Source organism: Saccostrea echinata, unplaced genomic scaffold (assembly GCF_033153115.1).
Source record: "Saccostrea echinata isolate AGI-Se365-2 ecotype Australia unplaced genomic scaffold, CSIRO_AGI_Sech_v1 ptg000015l, whole genome shotgun sequence".
In the NCBI taxonomy this organism is placed as follows: Eukaryota; Metazoa; Mollusca; class Bivalvia; order Ostreida; family Ostreidae; genus Saccostrea; species Saccostrea echinata.
Window position 1 is genome coordinate 9364280 of NW_026889764.1, and position 12955 is coordinate 9377234.

General features: G+C 31.9%; 1 long non-coding RNA gene across 1 annotated transcript; it reads left to right on the top strand.

Moving 5' to 3' along the window:
- The first annotated feature begins 7298 nt into the window (after nt 1–7298).
- LOC133187823 (uncharacterized) lies at nt 7299–9820 on the top strand. The gene is made up of 3 exons (XR_009721256.1): nt 7299–7389; nt 8562–8679; nt 9707–9820. It is a non-coding gene; the product is annotated as an uncharacterized LOC133187823 (long non-coding RNA).
- Nucleotides 9821–12955: the final 3135 nt, after the last annotated feature.

Here is a 12955-nt window from a genome sequence, read left to right on the forward strand (position 1 = left end):
TATGTGCATACCCAAAAATGTCAGGAGTGCAACATTTGAAGTTTTGCTCCCAAGCATGAAAAAACTATTATCATTATATGATTTTCTGATTTTTATTTTGGAAAATAAAGACACAAAGAACAATTTTACCAAATAGATTTATCAATTACAGGATCTGTCTGTGCTTCAGATCCATATTTCTATGGTCAGGAGTTCAACACATTTTTTTAAAGATTCAAGTTGTGTGACGAAAAGACTTCTATTCATGCTTAGAAGTATTCATTAATTAATAATGATCCTTTTGTATAATTTAATTATAAATTATTGACAGTTTTATTATTAAAATCCTTCCTTTTTCAATTTTATCAATTCAGATGTGTTTTTATCTTTTTTGTGATTTTTTTAATGAACGTTAAAAATAAACACACTAAAACATTGTCATAAAACTCGAGTAATTCCTCCTCAACTTCATTGAAACAACAGAACAAGTTCTTATGTAATTTTCACTTCACAATTCTACTTTAAAGGCCCCAATGCTTTTGGTCAGGAGTGCAACAAATATGTTAGAATTATAAATCATCCAATAAGAATAAAAATAAAGAAAAAATGATGAGTAGAATTTTTTTGGTAGGTTACTGTGTTTGTCTTCTAAAGGAAAATATGCTTTAAAATATATTTTATCTTCTAAATATACATTTAAGCTAGTTTTTTTGTCATAAAATAGTTTATAATTCCAGATAAAATGCGAATTTTAAATACTTTCATCTGTTTTAATTATGAAGTATTGGACTATAAGTATTGCACAATTTCATTACCACTTGATGTTGCCAACACTTTATGAATTTTTGTGTTCTATGGTTTTAATTTTAAACTTTACTACAGTCAGGAGTGCAACAAAACTGCTTCATAATTACCGATGCTTTTTAACTATCTTTACTAAAAATTAAGTTGAAAAAAAAATGCTTGATACTATTTGATGTTCAAAACACTATGTCTATCAACAAATTACAGAAATTTTACAGTCAATTCAGGGAAAAGTTTTCACCATTTCACATATATTTTAAATTCAATTTATGTATATTACACTTTGGAAATAATCATGTTTTAAGGTCTTCAAAATATGAAAAACCTGCTGTAAACGATGAAAAATATCAACACGACAAATTGATTTACAAAGTAAGAATGGGTTATGTGTGTTATAATTTTTAAAACAACGTTAAATAAAATACACATCAGATGTCAGGAGTGCAACACAATAATGTAACATAGGGTCACTTCAAAATCTAGTATTTTTCGTAAGAAAACTCGTATATAACAATTCTTTCTTGGCTTAGATTTAAAGAATTGACTTGAACGGACAAAAAAGTGAATTTGGGGGAATTTTATTGCTTCATATTTTTTTCATATTAAAACTTTTCAAACCAGAATTGAAAAAATAATGTAAAATAACAATCAAAAAGCCAATTTTTTGTCACATGTACAAGAGAGGATATTCATTCAAGGTCTAGATTTAATCATTTATAGCCCTTTTACCATTTTGAAGCATAAACAACTATAATTTCTTGTGATTATGTATTTTAGAAAGTCTTTTAAGGTGTAATGATATTTTCTCTTTTCAAAAGAAATTTTACTAATAAAAATTCTGAAATTTTTCAATCCAATTGTCTATTCTATTGCCACTTCAGGATTTTAAACTAGAATGCATTTGCAATATGATGATATAAGTGAAAAATGTGTTATAAGTAGTTGAATTTTGCCAAAAAAAATTCAGTTTGGTGGTCATTTTTTTTAATTCACCCTTGTGGGCTTTCACAGGGATATATCGACGACGTTTTATCAATTTACAATAATTACTAACATTCATATGTTGACTCGATATATCCCAGTGAACTCGAAATAAAAGACACCAAAGAGTCCATGTGACGAAGTTGAATATTTTTATCTATTGTAAATATTGTTTAAATGTTGTTATAACGGGTTTCCATACTGTTGGGGTTGTTTTGCTACTAGTATGTAAAGGGACTCGTTTTGTCATAGTGGTCAGATCTAGTTTGGTTTCCGGTAGAGTGACCAGCCGGAGGTGTGCCACGTTTGCTTTATCCCCTGCATGATTATACAAGTGGCGAATATATTTCGGTGAGATATAGAACCGAATTCTATGGGTAGCCATATAACATGTCTAGGTGGATAATTGCAGCGTGTGTTTGCAGTTCTAGCCGGTAAGAGTGTTCGAATAATGTAAATAGTTCGTTTATTGTTATAATTTCCGGTTTTCAGTTGTAATATTGGTTAGGTTTTTATAAACGTAAATTCATTTCAGTGCGTAAGGTGCTGAGAGAATATTGTGCACATAGAAGACGGGCTGAGGGTCAGTTGACGACTTTTATAAGCGTTTGAGGTCAGTGGGGAGCGTTGGATGGAGGGCCAGTCGTGTCATGTCCAATCGTCGATGCTGAACAGGAACCGATGTTGGTAGGGAAACCGCAGTGGGAGGCGATAGACCCGGGGCTATGGTTAAAGCATCTACCACGTGGTGACGAGAGAACGGTACAGGACTTAGACGTTCCTAGATGAGTTCTTATGGCGATGCACGTGTGGTGTGACTTCCGGTGAACGTTTATAAGCAGTTGTGATATAGTAACTATTGAGTAACTTTCAGCCGTTTAAGAAAAGGAAATTATCTTTTTGAAGTATATATAATTATTAACTAATAATATTTGAGCTTTTTCGTAATATTATTTTAAGGAGGCTGGGGGGTCAACAAATTAACCACAAATTAACCACCAGATTTAACTTAATTTTTTAGATATGATATCTTAAGCTGTCAACTATCATTTGGCAAAGAAAAATTTCAAAAATTTTAGTTTTAAAATTTGATCATTTTCTATATCTTCATATGGAGCTCTTCTTCTAAAGGAGATCAATATAGTCTAAAAATGGCCACAACCCCCCAGCCTCTTTAAGTCAATTTTGGTGAATTTTTCATTTGATATAATATCTGATACTTACTGAATCAGAATTGTAGAAGTTAATATTGAATTAATGTAAAGTATCGAAATTGGTGAAAACTGAATTAACAGTTTACTATCACTTTTATTTCATTTTCGGTGTGTGAGCTTGTATGTAAGAGTGAGTGAGTGACATAGAATTTATTTGTTTTTTATTTTATCTATTTTGTGTTAATAAATTTATTTGTTTATTCTGATTGATATTGTTTTCCTTCTCGACTCTACAAAATCCAAAAAGAACTCATTACAGTCCACAATATTTGTTTCATATTTGGGTGTTTTACCAAGACGATAATGGCCAACTAACCAAAAACTGCATGACAAACGAAATGACTTCAACTTTTCCATGAAAATTGTAGAAAACGAATAGTTATCATGTTGAAGGGTTTAATTAAACAATACAGATTGTGAGCAGAGCAAACTTTTACAACATCAGAGGTGGGATCAGATGCCATGGAGGACTTAGCTTTCCCTATCGAAAGGTTACACCCACCACGTGTCCTTTGTCATGATCGTGTAAATGGAGAAATACACAGTCAATTCAGTATGAAAAAAAATGGCTCATCAGTTTGTATGAAAGACATTAGTCAACCAACCTAACGACAGATTGTTCTTTTAAACAAATTCATTGTATCGACCATAGAATTTGCAAAATGTTGACTGTACATGAGATCTTTGATACTCTTATATCATAAACTTGTATGTTCATACATGTACATATAACATGCTCTTGTGTATCGAATCACCAGGGAGACACAAACCCGACAAATGTAAGTTTGTAGATGCATATGACAATGAGAAGTTAAGAAAATTCGCTTGCTTCATTCTTATTAAAGAAGCAGTTGTCTATGATATCAAATAGTCGGGGGGCGGGGGGGTTATCACGGGGACTTGTTGTATAAAGTGTTGAAAAATCAACTTAAATTTCTTATTCATTTACTTTTATTTAACTATCACCTGCTTATACTGTTTAAGTATCCAAACGTATTCGATACGCAACAGCATGCTTTGAGAGGAAGGGTACTGGCAAATAAAGATATGTCTAGGAATTTCAACAACCTCGTTTAAAGTCAGCATTTCGAAAATTTTATATGAGCGTTATAATGTCATAGTTTGCAAATACAATCTATCATTGGGTTATATATATTATTACTTATATTTTTTCAAACCCATTGTTAGGCCATTGCTTAGTACTAAAATACTCCGTCTACCTGATCAATACAAAGAGCCCGTGGCGGGTTTGACTGAACGACAGGGAATGCTTACTGCTCTTAGGCATCAGATTCAATCTCTGGAGTTTCCAGGGGTGCGTGTTTTATGTCTTGTTCACAAATTTGTATTGTTTTGAGAATTTTGAGGTCATTCACTGTTTGTTATTTCCACCTTTTTCATTTTGGCTGAAAATTACGTATACCAGTATATTTTGTAAAGAAAATTCAGTCGGTTGATCTAACCCGTGCCTCAACTTACAAACTATCGAAGAAAGGGCTACTTTTTTCAATTATTTCATTTCATAGAGAAAGATGACCAAATTTCAGATCTATAGTAATTTAATTAGACCATATGCCCTTGTCATTTCATATGTATTGGCAGTCGTAGGACATTAAATTTTTTTGTATAATGTATTAATGAAAAGTAAACGAGAAAAGGTTGAAATTATTGAATAACGATACAAAAAAAATGAAGTGTCATTTTTTTAACTGTGGGGTGTATTAAGTTTGGGGAGTCTTAATTATACACAAGGGCTAAAGGTGTTGTTTAAAGTTAAAGTAGCTCTCAATTTTCAATCTGGATATAGTATTTACTAAGTACGAATTTTATTTTCCCTTTTTGTTAAGTTTTGTAGATTTTCCTTTCACTGGTATATAAAAACACTAGTATTGCCTATGGCGAATATACATGTAAGCGAAACGTTCACTATATATAAGTGAAAAATAGTACAATATTGATTGCATATTTAAGCCTTCTTTGTGCATATTAGAAATGAACTGAAATAATGTGATTTTTGCCATAGGTCTTTAGAAAATTCAAGACCTTCCTTTCTAAAGTGCCACATGTTTAGTACAAATTGACCATTTGAACATGTATCAGTATTCATGTTAATCGAAAGAATGAAAATATATTCAGTGAACAGCTCAAAGAAAAAACAGTTTTAGTTTTTTTTGTTTTAATTGGGGTGGGTGTGGGGTTAGGGTAGGGGCAATTGAACAAAAATTCATTGACAAGCAAAAAGACGAAAGAAAGGTCAACAGACTGAAGGTTTTTAGCTTTGTTGTTTCCTATTGTATACTATATGATCGCATGTATTAAAGGAAACAGCCATCCCTCCCCCCCCCCCTCCCCTCCCCTGGTTACTATGGACATGGTGAAATATAAATATATACACATGTTATATACATGAGTAATTTTTGAATCAATTAATCTTTATTTTAAATGTCAATTTAATTTATATCTGTTTTTGTGTTGTTGAATTTTGACCCGGTTTTATGATCAAAATTCAACGATCCGGTGTAAAGACGAATAATGACCCCCATAGAATAATGACCATATTGCCCGTAGAAAAAGTGTCATCACCCTAAAAACCTGCATACCCCACGTGAAGAAAAATGACCCCCGTAGAATAATGACCCCTTGTGAACTAAAGCGGATTTAAGTTGAAACTTTTAGGGGGCAAAAAAAAAAATAAATCAAGAGACCTATTGGCCAAAATGCTCACTTGGGCTTCATTGGGAATAAATCGATGATATATTGATCTCATTACATTATACAATCATTGCTGTTTTTAAGGTCAATTCAATGATTCAGAATCTAGTGAAGTTAAAGATTTAACGAGTCCAAAGTGCGAGGAGAGCATTGTTTTTCGATAGTAGAAAATCACTGATCGTCCTGACAGAAAAAAACAGCAATAATTGTTTTATTATATGATTCAACGATTAAATTGATACAAACTGATTAAGCAGACATGTCAAGTTTCTTGTTTACATTTGCTCAAGTCCTAACCAAACACCGTGAAAGAATAGGAGTTAACATAAGCGTAACCAGTATTACTTTTGTATTTGAAATCTAGTTTTGGTGCAATGTAGAAAAAATAAATGTCATGCATAGCATCGAAAGGGGAAATGGCGCAATATAAGAGGGAAAAAATACTTTTAGTTAAGGGTTTGGTTTTGTGTTCATCCAAGTGAAACTCGTATGATATAAAAATCTCAATATCTTAATAAATACTTCTTGCTTACTCTTGAAAACTGACCTATGACACCTTCCATGGGAAAGCTGTATTGACATGTATGCAGTTTGGTTGTCACTTGCAGTGTCATGCAGCAATAATGTGCATATTACACCTGCAGGACTGCACAGCTACAGGTCTAACAAAACAATAACATGACATTTGTTGTATATGTGCAGATAGTTGAACGTCATGGGTACAACTATTTGTTAAGTTCCTAACAATTCTGTGCGTACTTTTTCCATAACTGTCTGTTTTTCATCAACTAGGCATGTCCGCCATGCGAAATCTGGGGGCTGCCATTCCGGTATTGAAACCAACTGACTATTTCTGTAATCTGATGTCTCTAGTACATCGATTACACAAAGCAATTAGAGAGATATTTCGTAAAAAATCTCCAGCTATTAGAATGTTTCGATCTAAATGTTTAATATTGTTTATTATAAAAGTAACATCGATGTTTACGTCATATCAGGGAATGCTCCGTCTTCGATTTTACAATGGACAGATAAATTAACAGTTTTAGCAGTTCCGACTGAATTTAACGTCTGTTATTTCTTTTGCAGGTAAGGCTATTAATTACCTTTTATCAAATAAGCATATTAATCCTACAAATGTAGGACAATGTCATATAATATTGAAAAATATTGCACGAAAATTAAGAACTATAATCACTTAGCGTAGTTTATTTCTGAGGTCTGTCATGCGATATTCGGCTTAAGTGAAAGTAGGAGCTGGTAAGTCGATTTGTTGTGTTTATTGTGATTTATAAGCCTTATCTCAGAAATACGATATAACTCCTAGTTTCAGTAATACATTTTGAGTATGACAACGCCTGCGATCTGATGCACATCAATTTTAAAAAGGTTAAACGTTATACAAAGGATCTGAGAATTTCCACTTGTTTCTTGCAGACCACAATTTGGTAGCGGGCAATATTTAAGGTTCCTCTAATAAATGTGACTATGTTTCAAAATACTAAAAGTATTCGTCATTGTATAAAAATATAGTTCAGTCAAAAACAGGGTTTCAAATATTACGAGTAGAGTAAAGAACTAAATTTTGTTTTCATTAATGAGCGATTTTTGTGTAAGATCCTTCATTGAGCCTCAGACACACCAAGTTAAATGTCCAATGACGGCTAAGTGAAGTGGCTCTACGTAGTACACATATATGGTAAATCAGATGTGTTTTTTGTAAATCAAAATTTTGATATTCAAATTTTATTGCTTTTTTGTTTTACTTTTTGTAAAAGAGATGCAAGTATTATTAATTATTTATATAAATAATTTTCACATAAGTTTGTACTATGTATACAAATCATCATTTTGGACTTGGTCCTTCTGATTTGCAGATTAGTGCAGTATATGTAGTTCTCATGGGGAAAAGTAAATTAAACGATAAAAAATGTCAAGGATGTCAACTTAATTTGCTTATTGCTTGATATGTAAATTGTTCAATGTTCATCAAATGAAGAGTGCAGCAAAATTGAAAAATAGCTTTTTTTAAAGATGAAAATTGCATAAAGTATTAATGATTAATATTCTCTAGTTGAAATGGTTAAGATTGAAAACTTGAATTTCTGCAACTGCATTGGTTTCATCAAAAAGGGAGTATAAAAAGGGGGTCTTACCTGATCTTAGGTTACCATTGAGCATGCTGAATCAAATGCTACCAAGCATGTTTATTTTTAATTGAATGTTCATTTTATGAAAGTTTTTCATATGCTTAATTAGACTTGGTTGTTGGTTGCACTTGTAAGGAAGAGATAAGGTGCTGGGGGTGGGGTGGGGGGTAAACCTTGGTACTGATCCATAAATACCATAATATTCTTGTAGAAACCTCTAAGATTTTTCTATAAAATTGAAAAAAAAATGAATGTACATGTAGCCACCACTTTATCTCAAAGCTAGGTTATTATTATTATTATTATTTTTTTTTTTTTTTTGGAGGACCTGCATTTTAATGGTACAGGCAAACCTTGTTATTTCTATCCTGATGGGAGCAATAAAAAAAATCAAGAAATATGGTATAGTTTGACACATTGAGGTTAAAATGCTTAAAGAAAAAAATGGAAGAGACTTTCAATGAAATATGAAGATAACAAACAATAATCAAATTCAAATTCACATAATTTCGAGAGATGGAAGCAAAACTCTATTCTTATAATGTCTCATAGAAAAAAAGTTTTATTGGACACAGTTTCAGGAAATAAATACCATTCAGTTAAAACACTGACACCCTTCAACATGTTCAACAAAGATTAATATTGATATCTAGATTTAAAAGAATTGTTTTTGAACTTTTTTTCCAAAAATTTATTATAACTATGTTTACCATCTTTACAGAATGCCTTGTTTCACAAAAAAGAACACTGCTCAGATATTTTCTCTGGACTGTCAATTTCTGCGTTTCATAATCATGTGATACCTGTGTTGGAGCCCTCCCAAAAACCTCCCCTTTAAGGTAAGTTTTATATCCCAATGAAATGATTCTGTAAATTTAATAGACATGTGTATAAGGGTAAAAGGTAGGTGTTATAATCACAGTGAGCTGACTAGTCATTTTCATTTTGTATGATTGGATTCAGATGTTATTCTATGTGTACAGAATGAAAGAATGTACAATTTTTATGATGAGAAATATATATGCGGTTGGATGAAAAGAAAAATTTTGTTTAAGTGAATGTTGTGTATGTGTCCATCACATTGTCTCAAGCCATGGTTGGAGTCCGCCTACAGCTCTCTCCTACCCGAGGCTGCTTGAGCGAATTAAGTATCGTTATCATGAATAATCAAACCTTATGTGTGATGTCACGTTATAACCCAATAAAAGTAATTGTTTATATTGCAGTTGACTTTAACGATAAAAAAACAAATGTTAGGTAAACAGTGACTGAAAAAAGAAGTCACATCAGAGGTTATTTTTAAATAATAGAAAACTTCAATCTCTTTTGGAAGGAACTGTTTCTGATCATCTTCTTGTAGCTTACTAACACACATGTCATCATATCAGGTTTTTAAAATTCTGCCATCAAATCCTTACACTGGCATTTAACCTTCAGATTTTGTACTTGTTTGCTTTATTTCATTATGATCTTATATGCTTGTCTCATCTACTTCCCAAGGCAAGATGACATGACCGTCACTTGGGTTCACCTTCATTGATCTTATTTATGGTTGACCTCTTTGTATACAGATTAGACTCATTTATCTCTATATGGATTAAACTACTCTTATCTACACTAATTGTAAATTAAAATAAGATATATTCAGTCCAACAATCAGTGTTAACCAACATTTACAATGTGACCATCATTGCTGAGGGATGTGTAGCCTTTGACCCTGAAATTTACATGTCTATCTCTGCATGCTTTTTACTTAGTCATGACGTAAAGATTTAACTTTCAATTCAAGTTCCCTCTTTGAGAGTGATCAACAGTATTGTTTTTTTAGTGGTATATTATAAATTATTTATATTTTATATTTTACAGATTTCAAAGTTAAGGAGATCATTCAAATGACAGAGGTTTTGGTCCATGTTGGTTTGTCTCAACAGTTAATCTTTTGGAAATTAAGCAGTGTTGGAGAAAATATCAGCAACATGTGAAGACTGTGATTTAGTTTCATATGATATGACTAAAGAAAGTTAATATTTTTGACTTCATGGTTGTATGAACAAATGCTTTGAACTTTCCAAACATCATTGAAAAAGAACGTATGATGACCAAACAAAAATACATATTTGAACTTTCCACGAGTTTACAATGAAGAACATTTTGGGATCTAAATGATACAGGATATTATAATAGTGTTTTATCTAATTTATTCATATTGTTTAGTGCATTACATGCAAAAAAAATGTTTTAAAGTCACACTTGTGAAACCCATGCTAAGAACACAGGTCTCAAATAGCTTGGAGAGTTATATTAGAGTTATATTGTTAGAATTGAAGCTTATTTATAAAATTATACCTTATATCTTTAAAGAAAGTTTCACAAAAAATAGTCAAACTTGCATATACTGGTTAACATGTTAAAAGAAATATAATATCCTGGAAGTGATTAAGAATAAAAAAAAGTTAATTTATCATCCTTTTCTTTTGTTCTTCTTGGTGATTTTTTTACAATAATCAAAGACATTTTACATTTAAGCTCATCTGAACAGAGGCTCTATTGAACTTTTCTGATCAAAGAGTCTCTGGTGTCTGTCCATCTGTCATCCATAAAAATTAAACCCTAAAATAGGGGTATCAAAGTTTGACATGGGAATAGATAGGAAAAAATTGTCCTTTAATGAACAACAAGGTAATGATTTACTCATAATGTATGCAAGCATCCTCAAGAAGTGAAGATTCAAGTTGGTCAAAATCATTTGCCAGACTTATTATTATGATAATATTAAAATATTCCCCATTTGTATTTTTTTTCATTTTTTTTTTTCTTCAAATAAATCTGAGATCAGATTTTACACATAAATTGGTATATGCATGTATACATGTGAAAAAAAAAACTTTAGAAAACATATAAGCCATGTTAGCCATATTGATAATGAAATATCCTCATGTTGTGGAATCAGTTTTGGATTAGACATGGCCTTATGACCCAGGGTGGGGCCACAATATTAGCTCAAATTTGTTTTTATGAGAATTAAGGGGGATAAGAATGTCTTAGAAATCTGAAGAACATCAAGGTGACTCAAGTGAATGTTGTGGGCTAGGCCTCTTATTTGAATTGCCCACTTTCATTATCCCTGCAGATTTTTAACATCTTATTTGGCATATTTTTTAAGGAGAAAATCATTTTTCTAACATTAATTTCCCTGTGTTTTGTACACACCATAGAGTAATATTTTAGATACATCTGGGCTTTCATATAAAGTGCTATTTTTAGATCAACAGTGAGTCTCTTTAATTCTATTTTTAACACATTGCCATGTGGTTGGGACTACTTTCATGGCTAACATTTTCTTGTTTAACTAACAAGTATGCATTTAAAGAAATGTACCTATTGTAGTGAGTTTACATTTAAATCACAGGTTCTTCACAAATAGTTGTAGCCACTTAATTGGTTTAACTATTTCATATTTTTTTGGATTTTTTAGTGCACTGCTAAAACCTGTGGCTGCGCAGTCCTGCAGGTGTATTGTGCACTCCATAGCTGCAAACTGCTGCAAGTGTCAATTAAGCTGCATATACCCAGAGATTGTTTTCATTATGAAGACCAGTTTTCAAGTGTTAGCAAGGTTTAATTTTTGAGATATTAAGGTTTTTATTTTTAGTGAGTCTCACTTGGCTGCACACAAAACCAAACCCTTAAAAAATATCTTTGATGAACCCCTCAAAAAGTTTATGGATGTAAGTGGTATTTTCTTTTACTCTACTGTATCAAAAAGTTGGGGGTAGGACAACCAGACTTGCAATGACCATTTTCAAGCGAAAAAAAAAATACGTTCATGGAAATGGAAGGGAGTGGACACCCCATCCCTGATTCTATGTGCCTGAATGTTATGTTCATCTTGCTCACTCAAGTAGGAAAGATTTTTTGACTATACTGTATAAGAAAGAGGGGGTGGTTACAAGACTTTCAATGAACATTTTGAAATTAGAAATTGCTAAAATTTACATTCAGAAAAGGGGGAACGATCCCCCCCCCTTCTCCGATTCTTTGTGTCTGAATTTTATGTTCACTAGAGTAGAATTCAGATGCAGGTGAAATAACTTTTAAGAATTGTTTTCAATCTATTTTTAGTTCAAGGTAGGAAAAATAAATCCTTATACATGTATTCATCTTGAAGGTCAATAAAATAATCTGTCTTTATTTATAAATTGAAAACATTAATCTTCTTCAATATACACTGTATTGAAATGTTTTCATATTGATTTGACAAATGTATCACTATTTAAAGTGAATTGAAAAATATTCCTCTTACATGTATGTATCCTATTCTCAGACGACCATGTAAACAGACTTGAATGTACATTTTACTGGGATTCTCCTGTACGTATTACTTCTGTATACTTTAAAAGAAATTCCCATAGCGTAGATCACTGTTTACCTGATTTATTCATAGCGCTCACGGCGGGTGTGACGGGACAACAGGAGATGCTTACTCTTTCTAGGCACCTGATCCAACCTCTGCAATTTTCGGGGGTACTTTTTATGCCCTGTTAACAAAATTGTACTGCTTGTGGATATTTTAAAATCATCACCTTTCGTTATCTTCACCATTTTTTCATTAAGAAATATATATATATCCACAGTATGTCATTCGCACGAGTTATTACGTCATTTTCGATACATTCTACCTCATTTGCACGACTTTTTATGTCATTCAAAATATACATATATCTTACATTGCATAACTTTCCGTATTTATTTCTGAAAACTTATCTCATTCTTTTTTTCCCTTCATTTTAAAAAAAAAGTTGATCCTACTCAAAGCATGCTGATTACTTTGGGAGATATGTTTACCAATGAAAAGCCAGAACATCCCGCATGTCTGTTATTTAGCTATGAATGTCTATAATCAGTCAAATATCCAAATATGAAACAAATTGAAGACAGTCATAAAGGGAAATTACGTAAACAGTTATAACCAATAGTAGCCATTTTGCGATTTTCAATATGTGCTGAAAACACAATAGGCTTAAAAGATAGAAATATGCAGGTGAATGTAATGCGGATTTATTGCATTTTAATTGCGCGTTCGTCCAGTGTTGGTCAAAAACGGCATAAAAAAGG